Genomic DNA, 17,349 nt, shown 5'->3' with positions numbered 1-17,349 from the left:
TATTTTTATTAATCTTCACTTGCCCTAAGGCACCTTTGTACATGAACTGTTTGAAGCATTGACTACAGGAAATTGTATTTTATATATTTATTTATATTTTATATGCTTTATAGTCAAATAACCTTTTCTATAGCTTATGTGTAACATTATTGCAATAGCAAAGCTACATATTAAGGCGAAGGAGAATGATCTACATTGTGGTAATATGATAACAGAACTGGACACCGAGAAAAAATATCATCCATATTATGACAGAGCTGGACGCTTGTTGAGTATTTAGTCCAAGATGAAGCTGCAGGATCTTCTGGGTGTAGTTTAATTGCCTAATTTCCAGTCTTTGAAAGTGGATTAGAAATTGAGGCTGCACAACAAGGATGTGAACTGTAGGTCCAAAAACTGAGAGCAGTAAAAAAAAAAAAAAACGGGGCGGGGGGAATGTGAATACTTTACACCTAAGGAAAGGATTCAAAACAATAGAGTTTTGGGTTGAAAGCCTGAAGAGATGACCAGGTTTTACTGCTAATGGCTGCAGAAATGACATAAAGGGTTTCTGTATGATTCTTTGAAAATATTTAAGCATTTTTTCTCCTTTCTTTAGTCACTTTTAGTGATTTTATAATAGAAAAGAATTACATGATGGTGAATTTTACTTTGTAAATGCAATATTTTCTTATTCATTTGATCCAGTACCTGTTTGGGAGATCCTTTTGATTATCTTTCTTTTATAAAACTACTAAAAAGAACTATAACATGCCATTATTGTATATCAGGCAGTATTGATTAGTGGTAGTGTATTGCTCTTTGTGCTTATCTCTAAATTCAGTTAAAGCATCAAGACTCCTGGTGGCTTCTGGTTATTTGCTTAAATCTCATGGATTGTGAGTATGCATGTGCAGACAGTTGTCCTGTTCTGAGCTATCATTTCATCAGCTGAAACAATATATGAAAATATCAGATTGTGTAACACTTGAGCGCCTTCCTTGACCACCTACCTTCACAAGTTCTACAAGCCTTATAAATGCAATTACTTACAAATGACTGCATCCCTTCTTCACATGGGCCTCTCAGAAAATGGAATCGTTTTAGCTTTTTACTTTTAACTTTTTAACTTTGTACTGATTCAGCAAACCCAGACATAGAGCTAAGGTCAAATTGATGCGCTTTCAAAATAAAAGTCTTACAAGTGTAAACTAAACTAGGACAGCAGCAGGTGACACAGCAGTCACTACAGCCTTTGCATTTATTAAGCGGTTGTACCACTTAATGAATTCGACTTCATTCACATCTTTTCTTTTTTTTTCTTTTTCAGAATTCTTTTTTCTCAGAATTCTGACTTTTTTTCCTCAGAATTCAGGAAAAGAAGAAAAAAAAGGACGTGCCCACTTTTTTCCCCCAGTGGCCCTAATCCTCTTCCGTAGTTACAACACTAAATTTCACCATTTCCAAGATTTTTTTAAAGATTAATCCAAGCCTGTGTGCAACTTTTCAAGCATTTGTTTTGTTTTTTAACAAACCTTGCTTCATCTAATGTATTGAGTTTGCCGATCAAGTATTGCACTTTTATTTTGAAGTAGTGGTGCTCTTCTGTGACGTCACTTCCATAACAGTGCTGTGCATCGTCTATAGTCTCCCTCCTGAAATTCAGGGACTTCAACTCCGCTGCATCCTTCAAACGTTGTGCCGCAAAGAAGTGCGTAGTTTTACCAAGTGAGAACCACGGCCGTGTGAATGTTGTGCACACTTTGGGTAAGCTTCATCCTGTTTGCGGGCTCCTTTTTGACGTCGCTTTGCCGTTGAAGTAGCTGTTTGTAACGACTTCACATCGCCATGTTTAGGTGGAAAGTAGTAAATGCAAACCCTCGATTAGGTTTTTCTTCCGCTGGACCACTTTTAGCACTGCTGCCGTGTTAAATACATGGATGGCATCCTTTTAGTAATAGTAATTGGACTGTGTTTTTTTCCAGATAGCTCAGTGAATTATTGTGATGCACTTCAGTGTTCAGAAGCATTTGGTGCAGTCAAAATAATCGCCATCTGCTGGTCAAAATGCTTTGTTTGGAAAGGACTGTCCAAAAGGTTTCACTTTTATTCAGTAAAGCTGTTTTAACTAATTATTGTTGAATTTGCTCATTTTTTTTAAAGAGTCTGTATCCTTTCGTTTAAGTGCCGTGGTAGACAAAAAATACCCCCAGTTTGTCCTTTTGTCAAAGGAACACCTGGTTTGTTTTTCTCCTGGTTAACGGCCCCACTTTCACTGAAGTGTAGCTCACAAACACATGCCCACAGTGTTTGTGAGATGGTGTCTAACAGGGCTGCATGTTTTTATCGTTCTTTAAGGAAGAGCTGAAGAATCAATACATTTATTATTTTTCAAATAAGCTTTTCATTTTTCATGCAGGGCTACAGTGTATCCACACGGTCTCTTTGCTACTTGGATGACAGCAAAGGGACCAGAGCAGGTACCAGACATGCTGGATATGCTGATGTTGGGCAGAGTAAGTAGCCAGAGTAAGTACACTGAAGTTTCACACACAGATCATCGTCTTTTTCTCTGAATTTGTTCATACAGTACAAACGAATTTAGAAGTGCCTTAGACTGCGATAGCAGTAAACACATATCTTCAAGCTGAACGATACTAAAAGTATACGATCTTTCATTCCCATTTTTTTTTAATTTAAATTAATGATCATAATGATTAGAAACAAAAATATTCAAAACAAAAACATCTAAAATATTGTAGGGTTTTGGATAACTTTTTACTTTCTTTTCGTCAACACAAAAAAAGACAAAACAGGACAAAAAGAAGTTTCTGATATATCCTGCAAAATAGTGCAGAAGTATAATACAGCCCCTTGAAATAAATTATAAATAAAAATATGTTTAGGAGGGACCAAATGTAATTTTTTTTGTGCACAGCTTCCACTTGGAAACTGCACCTTTAGACAATGTGTTTTGTTGTGTAGAGAAATGGGGAGGTTGCAGAATGAAGCATGAAAGCCTTTTGATTTTTAAGGATTCTGACTCGGTAACATGCACATTAGTATAGCACAATTGGCTGGTGTGCATATTTCATAGTTTTGCTGCACCTAGCTCAAGGTAAAAAAAACATATCTACCATCTGCTTTTGGTATTCCAGCCAATTACAGTAGCTTGTCAAGAAATGAAACATGCACCAGAGATGAAAAGCTCTCAAACTAACAAGGCTGTGAACACTTGGACTGATTCTTATGTAGCAGATTTCTACTTGAGGAATTAAAGCACTTAATATAACCATCTGCCACCAGATGGCACATCGTTGTTGAGAAACACCATAAATATAATCTAGGCATCATCTGTTTGTCAAAACTATTAGAATGAAATCGCGAATACAAGCATCAGAAATTAGCTTTGTCTGATGGGCGCTCCCGTAGTCATAGGGTGAGGAGTTGAGTCATTTGAGAGGGGTTAACACGTCAATTGCCTACTCCTCCACATCGAAAAGAGACAGCTAAAGCTCCTGGGTGCACCTCCTGGTTGCTGCTGGACACATCCTACCAGGAGGATTGTTTCTTGGTTTTAGACTAGTCAGTTAATTTAACTTTTTTCTTCATTTAATTAACTAAGAAATGAGTCGCCTACATCCTAATGTAGGTCGGGGGTTCGAATCCGCTGAACGGGTACCCTGAGGTACTCCTGAGCAAGGTACCGTCCCTACACACTGCTCCCCGGTGCGCCTGCTTAGTGGCTACCCACTGCTTCACTGAGTGAATGGGTCAAGTGCAGAGAGTAATTTCCCCGCGGGGATCAATAAAGTATCCATTATTATTATTATTAATTCACACACACTCATATCCTGATGAATGGATCAGACAGCAACTTGAGGTTTAGTATCTTGCCCAAGACTACTTAGGCAATTAGACTGGAGATTGGAGCAGGCAGAGATTGAACCATCAAGGTTATGATTGGTCTACAGCCACCACAATGTACAATGAAGTCATGTAAATATTCAAAAAGTCTGCATGCAGGGATTCTTATTTAATAGGTTTGTTATGCCTAAAGAGTACACGCAATGTCATTTCTGAGTGCAAAAAACTCCACTGCATTGCTTATTTGATGTTATCAAATACCCAAGAGTTATAGAAATTTTAAAAAAAAAACCCTCGAGTTGCTGCTTGAACTTAATAAATAAAACTTAATGAAAAGCTCTAAAAATTGTGCATTACACCATAACAACTTTGCTTATTTGTAATTTTTTTTTTTTTTTTTTTGAGGGGGGGTTGCAAAAGCAAAATGAAAGTCTTCATGCTAAAAACCATTAATAATGATATTAAAATATAATTACATTACTTCATGATATTAAAAAAAATTGGGGGCTGCTTTTGGGAATTATTTTGTGACGTAACTGGGGTTGGGCAATGTGGCTAAAAGCCATTATTGCTGAATTTCTAGGTAATAATTCAAGATCAGAATCCTCAGTTTGCCCACCAATTTAGTTTAACGTATGTGATCATGTTATGAATGGCTGTGGCCCTGAACTCAGTCCCTATTAACAAATAGGCCAAAGCTTCGGACTACAATTGGTTACAAGTGTCTGTCCCACTTTGGCCGTCTCATCATGGCCTCTTACTGTTATCATAGCCAGTAAGAGTCCAAAAGTCCGATCTGCACTGGTATAAATCAGATAATATAATTAAAATGTAAAATTTCACAAATAAATATTCTTAGCTCAGGGTCAAGTTTCAAAACAGCAGCCCTATGTCTAGTATGAGAACAGATAATATGCTCAAAGATAAAGGTAAAAGATGGAAAAAAATAAAGAAATATTTAGGGAAGCTGGCAGCGTAAGCATGTTTGTTTCACATGTAGACCAGTGCCAAAGTTAATGGAGCTCTGATTCAGTAGGACTACCGTACTGTTAAAATACTATCAATATGTGCGTTTTTGTTTTTTTGTTTTTGTCCTGCACACTGTTGTACACTGTGGCTTGCAGTGTACTGAGCTAGCTGTAGTCTTGCAGTATGTCTGTGCCCCGGTATCAAAACCCAAAGCTTACAAAATTATAATGAAGTGGGTAGAATAAAGTGCACTATTATTTTTCTCGGCTGTTATAGTGTGAAAATTGGTACATTTAGACTGAGTTAATGAGTTATGGTTCATATATAATGTATACTATTTTTGTTTCCACACAGGAATAGGGGGCGCAAAGATACGAAAATGGAACTGAAGATGGAGGACACCAACCCAAATAGACTGAAGGACAGCAAAAGGATGGATGCCAACACTGTCTGGCAATGGCGGATTATGCACGTAAAAAAATACTCAAGAAGCCCCGAACCATTCCATTACAGCAATAAAATTGGATTAGATTTTAATGTTGGATCCACGGCACAGAAACTGGATTTACAATTACTGACAAACGGGGTCATGCTTGAAATCTGTGACTTTGCTAAAATGGTTACAAAGGGTAAAAGCCACTTTATCATGAACATTCTGGAGAACAATTTTGATCTTGGTTTGGAAAATGAGCAACAACGGATTCATTTTAGAGCTCAGATTTCACACAAGCTCAAGGACCTGATGAGGAGGCCTCCTAAAGAAAAACTTGACATTGCTGCTCTTTTTGGTTCTTCTTTTGTGCCAGTGTGTGCCAGAAGCATCAAAAAAGAACCGAATGTGGGAGCCGATTGCCAGTATTTCGGTTTCCAGCTGAAGAAAGAAGATAATGGTAGACATACAAGCAAAATTCCTTGCTCACAAACATCTGAAAAAAAGATTGACCGACTACATGCTGATGTCAGCGATGATGAAGAGGAAATTGAGTGCTTAGGGGCGCAGTTAAAAGAAGAAATCAGAGGAGATGTTCTCCCATTTTCATACCCTTACTGTGAAGAAATTGGTTTGCGCTTTGAAAGTGGTGCAAAACAAAGCCTTGATCCAGGTTTATTGACAAATGGTATGATGGTAGAACTGGTAGACTTTACTAGAGTACTGATTGCATCCTACAGCTCTATTATTCTCAGTGTCCTGAAGCATAATTTTGAACTTGACCTTCAAAATCAACAGGACAAAAAGCAAGTTTTGTTCAGCGTGTCCCAACTGTTGAAAAGGAGAAAAAAACTTAAGAGCACTGGTACTAAAATAAGTCCACATTTTAAGAATGAGCTGTTTTCCTTTGAGACAAATCCCTTTAAAAGAGCTCCCACACAGCTGACTATGGAAGAACTTCTATACGAGAGCTTGAAGAAAAGAAGAAAATACAATTCAAAAGCAAATATGCAAAATGAATGTGACATGGAAGAAGAGACAATGGAAACGGAAAGTAACATGTGGAAGCTGCGTGCTAACCGTGTGAAACAAATCCTGCTGGTACTAGACAAAGAGTACTGTACATTCTTCAGGCCCAATAAAGCAAATTTGGAATTCAATATTGGGTTTGGGCCCAAGAAAAACTTGAGTGGTGACTATCTGACCAATTCTGTTCTGTATAAAGTTGCTCGATTTGCCTTGGCAATGAATTCATCCCAGCAGGAATTCATCATGGAGATTCTTGAGAAGAACTTTGACTTAGGCCTGAAGAACAAGTCTTATAAACCTACCTTTGCATGTGAACTCATGAGTAGAGTAAGACAGCTTCAGAAATGCGAGGTTCCGGTCAAATTCTCTAAAGAAGTTTTTGAACTTCCTCGTCCTGTTCCATCATTCAGAATGACATCTCAGAGAATGGACATTGTTAGCCCAGACCTCAGCAGCAGATCGAATGTGAAGGAATCTGATATCGCTCCTTCAAATTCTCCTGACTCACAAGCTGAAACTAAACTAAGTCCAAATGATGTAACTACAACTGATTTACCAGTCCATCTACATGAAACTGAACCCAAGCCACATACTGAAACCACACCTGAAATAAAGTCAGAGAAAAATGTCCATCCTTATCACTTCTGCAAGGAGATTGGTCTGAAACTTCATGTCAGCTGCAGTCAACAAAAACACAAACTTGACATCAGCAAACTGACCAAAGGAGCAATGATGGAAGTAACAAACTTTGCTGAAAAGTTGTGTGGAACATTTGAGCAGATTTGTCTGGATGTTCTCAGACACAACTTTGAGCTTGATTTGCAAAGTGTCGATTCAGAACTTGCAAGAAATATTCTTGCACACATTCCGGCTGCAAATGAAGAAAGAAATCTTGTGACCCGTGTAACCCATGGGAAATCGAAGCACCCGAAAAGAGATTACCCAATTCTCCCGACACTGAATTGCCAGAATAACCCAAATACAGAAGCATGTAGAGCTGATTCTACTGAGGAAAATGTACACAAAGATGTAAGCAGTACCACTGACACTGAACAACAAGATGACCTCAACTCAGCGCTGTGGAAATTGAGACGTATTCAAATTCAGCACATCCTCTCAGTACCTCATGGAGAACACTGCCCACTTTATTCTTACTCTAGATGTAAGAAATTGGGCATCGACTTTAATGTAGGATCTGGAATAAAACTAAATCTTGACCCAAAGTTACTTACCAATGGCATCATGGTTGAAGTTAACACGTTTGCCGAAGCAATGTTGTCATCTACAAAAGATTTCATCACAGCAATCCTGGAGTACAACTTTGATTTAAATTTGAACAGCGAGGCAAGTCGCAATGCCTTTGGAAAGAAGCTTATGCGAAACTCTGGAGCAATGAAGACAAAGAAACTAGCTGCATCTCAGAAGAAAATACTTTTTCAACTGCCTGACTCAAAATCTGTAGATGAATATACTCCATATTGCCCCAAATGTTATCAAGACAGAATTAAGCGTCATCAAGATAAATCGCAGTCTGGTCGCGTCCCTGAGCAGCCCCAAACTGGGTCAGATGTTTGTGCTGATGCAAAGGCAGAAAGTACTCAAAATGATCGAACCTCTATTTCTGCAGCAACAAGAAAGACTATAATGAGCTGTTACCCCTCATGCAGGAAAATGGGTTTAAGACTCCGCGTGAGTAAAGCACACCGTAAACGTAAACTCGAAACACGTGCTTTGACCTGGGGTGTTATGTGTGAGGTTTATTCTTTTGCCAGGAAACTGAGTGGAACAAAGCATAAACTTGTCAATGATATTCTTGAGCACAACTTCAACTTGGACAAACAGACTCTAGACCTCAATCCTTCAATGTTGTTCTGTAGAGTACAGCCACGAGAAGGAGAGCATGCCTGGTTCAATGATGTTTTTGTTATTCAGGCACCTCGCAAATGTCCTGTTATTGGGGTTAAAAGGGAAGGACAATCCACCACGCAGACAAATGAATGGAAAGAAACGATCAGAAAAAGACAGCTGGACATGCAGGCAAAGAAGAAAAGGGCCATGGTGTCAAGTGATTATGCCAATGATAGTGTAGGAAGGATTGGATTTGATGAAATGGGTTTGAGTCTAGACGAAACAGTTGGAGTGGACTATTGCTACATGTGTCCTATAGAAGCAGACACACTCACAGATTCAGAAAACAGCGGGAATGAGGATGACATAGAAAACCCAACATCATCTTGCATCTCTGCTCCTTTCCATACCACCACTGATAGTTCCTTCAGTTCAGCAATCGTAGACACAGATATGGACCTGCCATCTCCAAGTCAGCCAGATGAAAGTGGGCTGCTAGAATATGAAGAGGAGGAAGAGATTCCAACAGATGTACCAAATGAATTTGACATGAAAGAAGAGGAAAAGGAAATGGAGAGTAACATGTGGAAGCTGCGTACTCACCGTGTGAAACAAATCCTCCTAGTCCTAGACAAAGAGTACTGTCCATTCTTCAGGCCCAAGAAAGTTAACCTAGAATTCAATATTGGGTTTAGACCCAAGAAAAATTTGAGTGCTGACTGTCTGACCAATTCTGTTCTGTATAAAGTTGCTCGGTTTGCCTTGGCAATGAGTTCATCCCAGCAGGAATTCATCATGGAGATTCTTGAGAAGAACTTTGCATTAGACCTAGAGAGCAATAGCCACAGATACACCATTGCATGTGAACTGATGAATAAAATAAGACAGCTTCAGGAATATGAAGATCCAGTCAAATTCTCAAAAGAGGTATTTAAACTCCCCGATTCCATGTTTTCAATAGGCACAAGATACCAGAGCATGGACAGCAGCATATCAAGATTGGATGAGTCTGATGTTGAACCCTCACATCCCCCTGATTCAGATGGTGAAACTAGACCAGACCCACATGTGTCAACTATACCAGGTTTACCAGCTGGTCCACCGAAAACAATATCCGAGGAAAGTGTGAACCTGTATCCCTTCTCCAAGGAGATTGGTCTGAAGTTGCATGTAAGCTGCAGTCAACAGAAAAACAAACTTGATGTCAACAAACTGACCAAAGGAGCAATGATGGAAGTGACAAACTTTGCTGAAAAGTTGTGTGGGACATTTGAGCAGATTTGTCTGGACGTTCTCAGACACAACTTTGAGCTTGATTTGCAAAACGTCAATTCTGAACTTGCTAGACATATTCTTGCACAAATTCCTGTTGCAAATGATCATAGAAATGTGGCAACCTGGGTTGCCCAAGCAAAGCAAAAGAACACACGAAGAGATTATCCAATAGTCATGAAACTGAATTGCCAATACAAGCCAGATGCAGAAATATGTAGTGCTGCATCTACTCGAACAGTCAAGCACCAAAATGTAAGCACTTCCACTGACAAGCAACAAAATGACCTAAATTCAGTTCTATGGAGATTGCGTATCAATCAAATTCAACACATCCTCTCAGTGCCTCATGGAGAACATTGCCCACTGTATTCTTACTCCAGGTGTAAGAAATTGGATATGGATTTTAATGTCGGATTTGGAGTAAAGCAAAATCTGGACCCAAAGTTATTGACCAACGGCGTCATGGTTGAAGTTAACACATTTGCCGAAGCAATGCTGTCATCCACAAAAGACTTCATCATGGAGATCCTGGAGTATAATTTTGATCTAAATTTGAACAGTGAGCTATCTCACATTGCCTTCGCAGAGCAGCTCATGCAAACCATTACAACACTGAAGTCAAAAAAATTCAGCCTGCCTCAAAAGAAAAAGCTTTTTAAACTCCCTCTGTCAGTTTTCTTTGAGGAATATACTCCAGATTGCCCCAAATGTCATCAAGATAAAAATGGCAAGCTTGTCCAGGATGAATCTCACTCTGGTAATGTGCTTTGCCATCCTCTTGCCGTGACCAGCGTCATCTCTACTAACGCAAGCAGCACGGTAAAAAAGCCTCCAGATGATCAAACCTCTTTTTCTGCATCAGTAGAAACAATATTGAACACTTACCCTCTCTGCAAGAAAATAGGTTTAAGCCTATGTGTGGACAAAGCTCACCCAAAACTTAAACTCGACACATGTGTTTTGACGTGGGAGGTCATGTGCGAGGTGTATTCTTTTGCCAGGAAACTGTGCGGGACAAAGCACAAGCTTGTCAATGATGTTCTTGAGCACAACTTCAGCTTGGACAAGCAGAGTCTAGACATGAATCCTTCAGTGCAGTTCTACAGAGTGAATCCACATGATGGAGAGCCCGCCTGGTTCAGCGAAGTTTTCATTATTCAGCCACCTCGCACATTTCAAGTCATTGAGAGTGCAGAAGAAGAGCTTCCCACTGTGCAGAGAAATGAATGGAAGGAAACGGTTCGAAAAAGACAACTGGAAATGCAAGCAAAGAAGGAAAAAGCCATGCTGTTAAGTAATACTCTGAGTGCTGTGACATTAACAAAGAATAAGCAGAAAAATCTCTATCCTATTTGCAAGAAAATAGGTCTGGACCTTGATGTTTCATCAAAATCAGCGGACAAAAAAAAGCTGAACTTGAAGTTACTGACATCATCGGTGCTGTTGGAAATACAGAAATTTGCAGCAACGAAAAGGAACCAGTATTTCCCAGCTATTTTGTTTGACATCCTAGACTATAACTTTGAGATTAGCTCACAGCATCACAGGCGCTGGGAATTTTCAATCGCTGCTGCAACCAAATTCCATTCGATGATCAGACAGTATCGAAATACTGGAATAGAAAAGATCTTCAAGTTACCATTTCTGTCTGGACCCAAACTCCCACAGAGCTTAACACAAAATCTGCAAAATAATAAAAGTGCTCATAGAGTGGATGGAAACCAATGTGTGCAGCCAGCAACATATCATGCAATCCAAATGCAGCCAGTGACAATAATGCAGATGAATGTCAACCCTATGAACATCCCTACGATTACCTCCATTTTTACACCTATGATTACCTCTGTAATCAACCCTATGGTTACCCCTGTGATTAACCCAACAATTACCCCAATTTTTACACCTCCAGTTACCGTCATTAATACCCCTACAATTGCCCCCATGAGCACCTCTACACTTACCCCCATGAATACCCCTACGATTACCTCCACCAGTACCACCACAACTGTAGGTTGTGACGGTTTTCTTCCAGGAAACCTCCAAATTAAAGAGGAGGAAGATGATCCACGTTATGGCAATATGCCATCACTGGATGTTGAAACAAACTATCACCAAGGTAATGATGATGTAAGAACTGACTTAAACACTGAGGCTGCCAAGAATTTAGTCCCAGGTCATCCTGCAGGCTCCCTTGGGCATACCGCATGTCCAACCTCTGAAAGCAATAATGGAAGCAAGTCATCACAGCCCTCTGATGGATGTGTGCAAACTGCATCTCTAAGTAGTGAGACTGTCATAAAAACCGAGTCAGACACTGAGGGATACATGGATTACTACATGGTAACTGTAGGTCAGGACACAGAGATAAAAGAGGAGCAGGAACATGTGCCAGCTGGAAGTGCAGAAAGTGAAGTGGATGTTAAACAGGAATGTGAGTGTTAATGGAAAAAAAATGTCTTTTGTATAGACCATTAAGTTTGAATAATGTTGCCTTAATCCCTGTGAAAAGCTTTTTGTTGTTGATGGAGAAGGAGAGTTCAATCTTTTTTCTTTCTTTTCTTTTTTTTTTATTTTTTTTAAAGCGATCTCAATCTATACAAATATAGTAGAGCTATGGGTTAAAAGCCTGAAAAGATGGCTCATATTGACCAAAAGCTTTCAGGGCAAATGTCTGCAGCATGGAACCACATGTGTTATTTCCCTTCTGTAGCAGCCTTTTAGTACTCTAATTTATAACAAAGAATTTGGATGTTGAACTTCATAGATGTTGTTTCCTTTTTTTCCCTTTTCTTCTTTCTTTTTATCCATTGAGGTATCCTGGACTGTTTGTAAAATGTTTATCATTCTCTTGCTTTTTGTTTTATATATTTTACTCTTTTTTTCTTTTTTCTTTTTTTTTACATATGTATGTATTTCACTTTATAAATGAGCAAACATAGAAATACGTCATTGTGTAAATATGTGTATACAAAAGTTTTTCAGATAATTTTCCAGAATGGCAACAATAATGTAAATTACTAAAACTGATCCTGCAACACAAATAAATGTATGTATTCATATTTGAGGTAATATACACATTGATAGCTCACTGTATGTACATTTTGTATAAAGGTTTGAAAGCTCGAACCTGTCATATCGTCATGGTGTGTTTTATTTATATATATATGTGTGTAAATATTACAGTGGCGAGCAAATTTTTTAGCTCGCTAACCAGTGTAAGGTGTTTGTGATTAATACTTGTATTCCCAACCAAAAAAATTGTCTTGGTGTTTAAATGTTATGCTTGATCAGTTTCTTACTGAAGTCCAGTGTGCCTAATTAACAACAATATAATATTTACTTTTAAACAAGTTTTTGTCAGGTTTCCTGAATATTTGGGTTTTCTTGTGTATGTGTCTAACATTTGCTAAGTATTGCATATTTAATTGTAGCTGAAATTTTCATATTAGAGGCTTAAAGATTAGACTTGGTGTATGATTTTGATGTAATGCCAAAATTGGGCCGTTGGTGGTGCTCAATACTAACATAATTTACTCCTTTTGTGGACCTTATATATTCTACAAACCATATAACCATTAAAAGAAAAACGAGTAAAAGACTTTTTCTACATGGCTTTAGGGATTTTAAAAAGGAATTCTATCCCCAGTTCACTAAAATAAAAAATTCAAAAAGACAAATCACTAAATTGTCTTTTGGGGTGCCACTCTGTTATGTTTTGTATAAGTTGTTTGTAGATTTTGATTATTACTAATATAAGTGGCTGAAAATCCAACATACAGGTGACAAATGAAAGAAAAAAGTGATTTGTGAGCAAGACACAAATGTCTACTGCAAGACAAAATCAGTGTGAAGGACTGGTATAGATAACAACTTTCAGGCTTATGTGCAGCCTTGTGACCTATTACAGATTAATATGAGAAGTGGAGCTGCACAAAAATTCTAATGGAATCTTTGGATAATGGTTTAGTAGAAGGTTGGGGGCTGGAGTATTTAGACATTTTACTTAAGTAAAGGTAATAAAGTATATAAAAATATAAAGCAAGAGCAGAAAACTGCATAACATAGGCATACTTAAATTTTCCCCTCAAAATTCCCTGATTCTGGGACGCTACTGGAGGGATGCTCATCGTTGTTCCTAAAGAAATTCCCTGGCCTAATGCTTGACTTCATTAATGCACAGCAAAGCATTTAGTGAGGTTTTGCAGAATGCGGACTGAGCCACCACTCGCATCAGAATGGAAATGTTTCACCTTTGGATAAACCTAATCTCTCAAGACAACCTTACATCTAAGAGTTCAATAGGGGCAGAGTGTGAAAGTTCTTCATTTAATTAGTCACCCATCTACAGTATTTCGAGATAGTTTGCTTCCAAGAACTGAGAATTTCTTGTCATTCATCATATTTACGTACTTTGTTACGAAAAGCTAGTCATAAAAACATAATTTGTTCCCATTTCTTTTGTTGGATGCACAAAAAATGCCAAAGGTAAATACCAACAAGGTGGTTCCCAAAGAACTATTACTTAAAACTTGGGATATTTCACCATGGTGTGCATGGTGTCCTTAAAACATTTGAAGAAACTGGACAATTGGAGGACAAAAGAAGAATGATTTCTAATCTCAATGAGAGTTTTACCTGGATAACTAAAGGACTAATAGAAAACAAGAAGTGGCAGGCCTTAAAAAAAGACTGTACAGCTGATGAACCATATCTGAAAGTTAAGGTCAAACACAGCTCCTGAAAAATTATGTGATTATGAATGCAGAAAGGTACAGTCAGATTTTGATCTACCATGTTTTGCAATCTGGAACTCATCTCATTGGTAACGGTTTAATTTGTCAGCTTGAAAATGATCCCAAACACACTCACAATGCAATAAAAGCATATGTGATTAGAAAAACACACAATGGAACACTATCGATCATGGATTGGCCTCCGCAGAGCTTGGAGGTGGACAATACTGAAGCAATGTGGGGTCATATTGATGGAGAATGGAAGAAAAGAAAGCCAAAATCCAAAGAAAGAGCTATGAATGTTCTTCAATAAGCCTGGATAATTATTATTAAAGAAATGACAAGAAAGCGTCAATAGAAGGTGGTCATTAAGGTGGTTTTTGCCTCTCTTTTTCTATGTGTCTATGTACGTTTTCATAAATCTCTCTACTTCTTTCACATTCTCCCAGAAAAATATACTTAAAACTTTTTCAGAGCACTGTACATCTGAAGGAGTTGAACAGTAGTTCGTTCCCTTTTGAGTTTTATTTTTGAAAGACAAAGCCGGAAGTCTTCCGCGCACTTCCGCGTAGCTTGACTCTTGGAACTGAAGACGCCCATTTCCAGTCCACACCCGCCCGGCTGCTGGATCGATCCTCCCCTCTTCAGTAGCTGGATCGTCACCCTGGATGCCGATCAGCACCGCTATTCTACCGCAACAGGTAAAAGAATAGAAATCATTCCCACGCTTATACCGAACAAAATGCATGACTTGCTGGATACTGTCGCTGAAGATTTTCTTCCCCTCTACCTGTTCTTTCAAGGTAAGTGGGATGTCCTGCTTTATTAAACCCAGCATTTAAAAAGGCGAGGCAGTGCAGCGTATTAACAACGAGGTTTGTCTACCTGCAGTACAGCCCATTGTTAATGTTTCATCCTGAAAATATGTGGAGCTCTCAAACCTGTCTCTGAGCCACTAGTGCCAGTCTTTTGTCTGCGTTATGGATGAAGAGCACCCCATATGGCTGAAAACTGGTTCTTCAGATCTTTTCACTGTTTACTCATTAATTTTGCTTGTTTGAATAAGGCGGAGAAGAGGAAAAGGAAAACTAACCTGGATTTAAAGAGAAATTCATTTTTTAAAGCAGTCAAAATAGATTTAGGCTCTAAATTACTAGTCTTTTTTTCAAGATAATATAATTATCTATGTACTATATTATTAGATATATACTGTCTGATAATATATATACTATGTGCAACAACAACAAGCAGGGAATGGCATATTGTTTTTATGATAAAAGGTGTAACTCCAAAGGTTATTCCTGTGTTCCCTCAGGTACTACTTAAAGGAAATGACATGCTTCCCTGTGACTATTAAACATGCTGAAAATCACTGCTGTGTTTAACCTGAGGGAGAAAATCTATGTGATATTTCTCAAAGTCACTTTAACGGTCTGCTGGGTGTCTGTGCTCACCTTCTTAGGCCCAGCAATTTCCCTAAAAGGTGACTTACATTTGGCGCTTCCTCCGTTAAAAGATGGAAAATATAACACGAGGAGGGCCTCCGGTTCGAAGCCCGTCAAATGCGTCTGTTATCTTTATTTTTCCTGATATAAAAAAGTGTCATCAGCTGTTTAATAGTTGAGCAAAGGTGTGAATTTCCATTCTTATATATGAGATGACTGGGGCAGCTTTGGATGTTTATGCACGTACGTGTTGAATCACTGCAGCAAAGACTAATTATAGAGATTGCTTTGTGTGTGCGTGTGTTTATGTGTGTGTTCTGCTGCCCTCGGTGAAAACAGAACGAGGAGACTTTCTTTGCTGAAGTGGCAAAGTCCATGTGACTGCAATTTCTGTGACATCGGTGCTTTATCCCAGAAGGGACTGTTGCATATCCACCTGCCGAGACTCAAAGCGTTGCGGAATATCCACACGTTCACATAAGTGTACAATACACCAGCGTGTTCGCTGGTGTGGTGAAAGAGGAACCTGATGTGCTTCAGAGTCCATTCTCATATAGCAGTTACAGTGGCATGGATGCTGTATTGAGGTTAATTTGGCATTATTATTATTGTGTCTTAAGTATGTGGGGAAGAAGGTGAGGTTGGAGGTACTGCTGAGTGTGTGTTTTTCACTTCGGGGGTGGGGGGAGTGTACAGGAAGTTAACAAAAAAAGGTGAATCATTTCATTGAGCTGACCCATAAACGTACCAAAAGGATTAGAATGATTCTTCTGTCGGAAGCGTCCCCAATTTTCACCTGCAGCCCACTGGGGGGAAGGTGTGTGGCATGTGTGCGCTTGTGTGTGTCTGCTCTCTTGTGAATAGGAGGAAAATCCCAGCACATGCACACAGGACACACGCATGCACACAGGCTTCTTTCTTCCTCAGGCTTCGCAAAGCTTCCTGGGCTGTGTCCGCTAGAACAGGGTCCCCCTCTGTGTGAGGAGGGTGTGTTGGACACACTCCGCGCACACAGGCCGAAACATTGATATTCACGTCAGACCGTTCCAGTGTGGTGCACACAGGTGTCAATCAGCATGCTGGGCTGAGTCAAAGGTTCTTTGATTCATTTTGTTCCTCAGCACTGCTGGCCCTTAAAGGATTTATGTCTTATTCCTCATATTAGAAACTTTCAAAATGCTTAATGCAATGTTATTTTTAAACATCAGTGTAACATCAAGGCTAGCTTTGCAACTGCTGGCTTTGCAACATCAACCTGTGTAAGTATGAAAATAGCATGTGCCATTTGTTCTTCATTTGCTTCTTAAAGACGCCAAAACTAGAACTAAACTTGCGCTGCAAAGTAATTTGTTCTATGCTCAAATTTTTAATGGTTTATTTTCCGTTATGATTATTTTTGTAGTATTTCGTGTCCAAAAGTTCATTCGGGGATCTGGCATGATTTGAAGTAGCATTGTGAGATGACTGTGTTTCTCTCCACTACATCTGCCATACCAGCAGGGGCCGAGCTGCAAGGTAAATCAAATCAAAGACGCATAATGACATTTTAAAGTTATTTTCAGACATCCAAGGGACTTCAATCAGTGTACCATTTTGTTGTGAACCTGTGCAGGTACAGTCACTGTTGATGTAGAGGGTGTCCTCTTTCCTCTTTTGTTGATTCAGTGCCGTTGTCATCCAGGATATAGCATGTCCTGTTTAAACAGTGGAGTCTCTTCTCTAACCTAGCCAACGGGAGATATTGTTATATTTGACACCAGGTACACCTCAGGGT

The 17,349-nt window shown here is 39.0% G+C and overlaps 1 protein-coding gene and 1 long non-coding RNA gene across 6 annotated transcripts in view; both read left to right on the top strand.

Annotated features, from left to right (window-relative positions):
• The first annotated feature begins 1,589 nt into the window (after window positions 1–1,589).
• LOC309688834 lies at window positions 1,590–12,523 on the top strand. The gene is made up of 3 exons (XR_014271179.1): window positions 1,590–1,746; window positions 2,399–2,508; window positions 5,170–12,523. It is a non-coding gene; the product is annotated as an uncharacterized lncRNA (long non-coding RNA).
• Window positions 12,524–14,715: 2,192 nt separating this feature from the next.
• The window catches only part of itsn2a (intersectin 2a), a 48,060-nt gene continuing 45,426 nt past the window's right edge, over window positions 14,716–17,349 (top strand). For 3 of the 5 annotated variants that reach the window (XM_082505473.1, XM_082505470.1, XM_082505474.1), the window contains exon 1: window positions 14,716–14,831. The gene's annotated coding sequence lies outside the window, so the exon portion shown is untranslated. The other 2 variants (XM_082505472.1, XM_082505471.1) reach the window with 2 other exon arrangements.

Source organism: Aulonocara stuartgranti, assembly GCF_965226115.1.
Source record: "Aulonocara stuartgranti genome assembly, chromosome: 15".
Lineage (NCBI taxonomy): Eukaryota > Metazoa > Chordata > Actinopteri > Cichliformes > Cichlidae > Aulonocara > Aulonocara stuartgranti.
The sequence above is the reverse complement of the archived record's forward strand: the minus strand, read 5'-3'. Positions and strand labels throughout refer to the sequence as shown.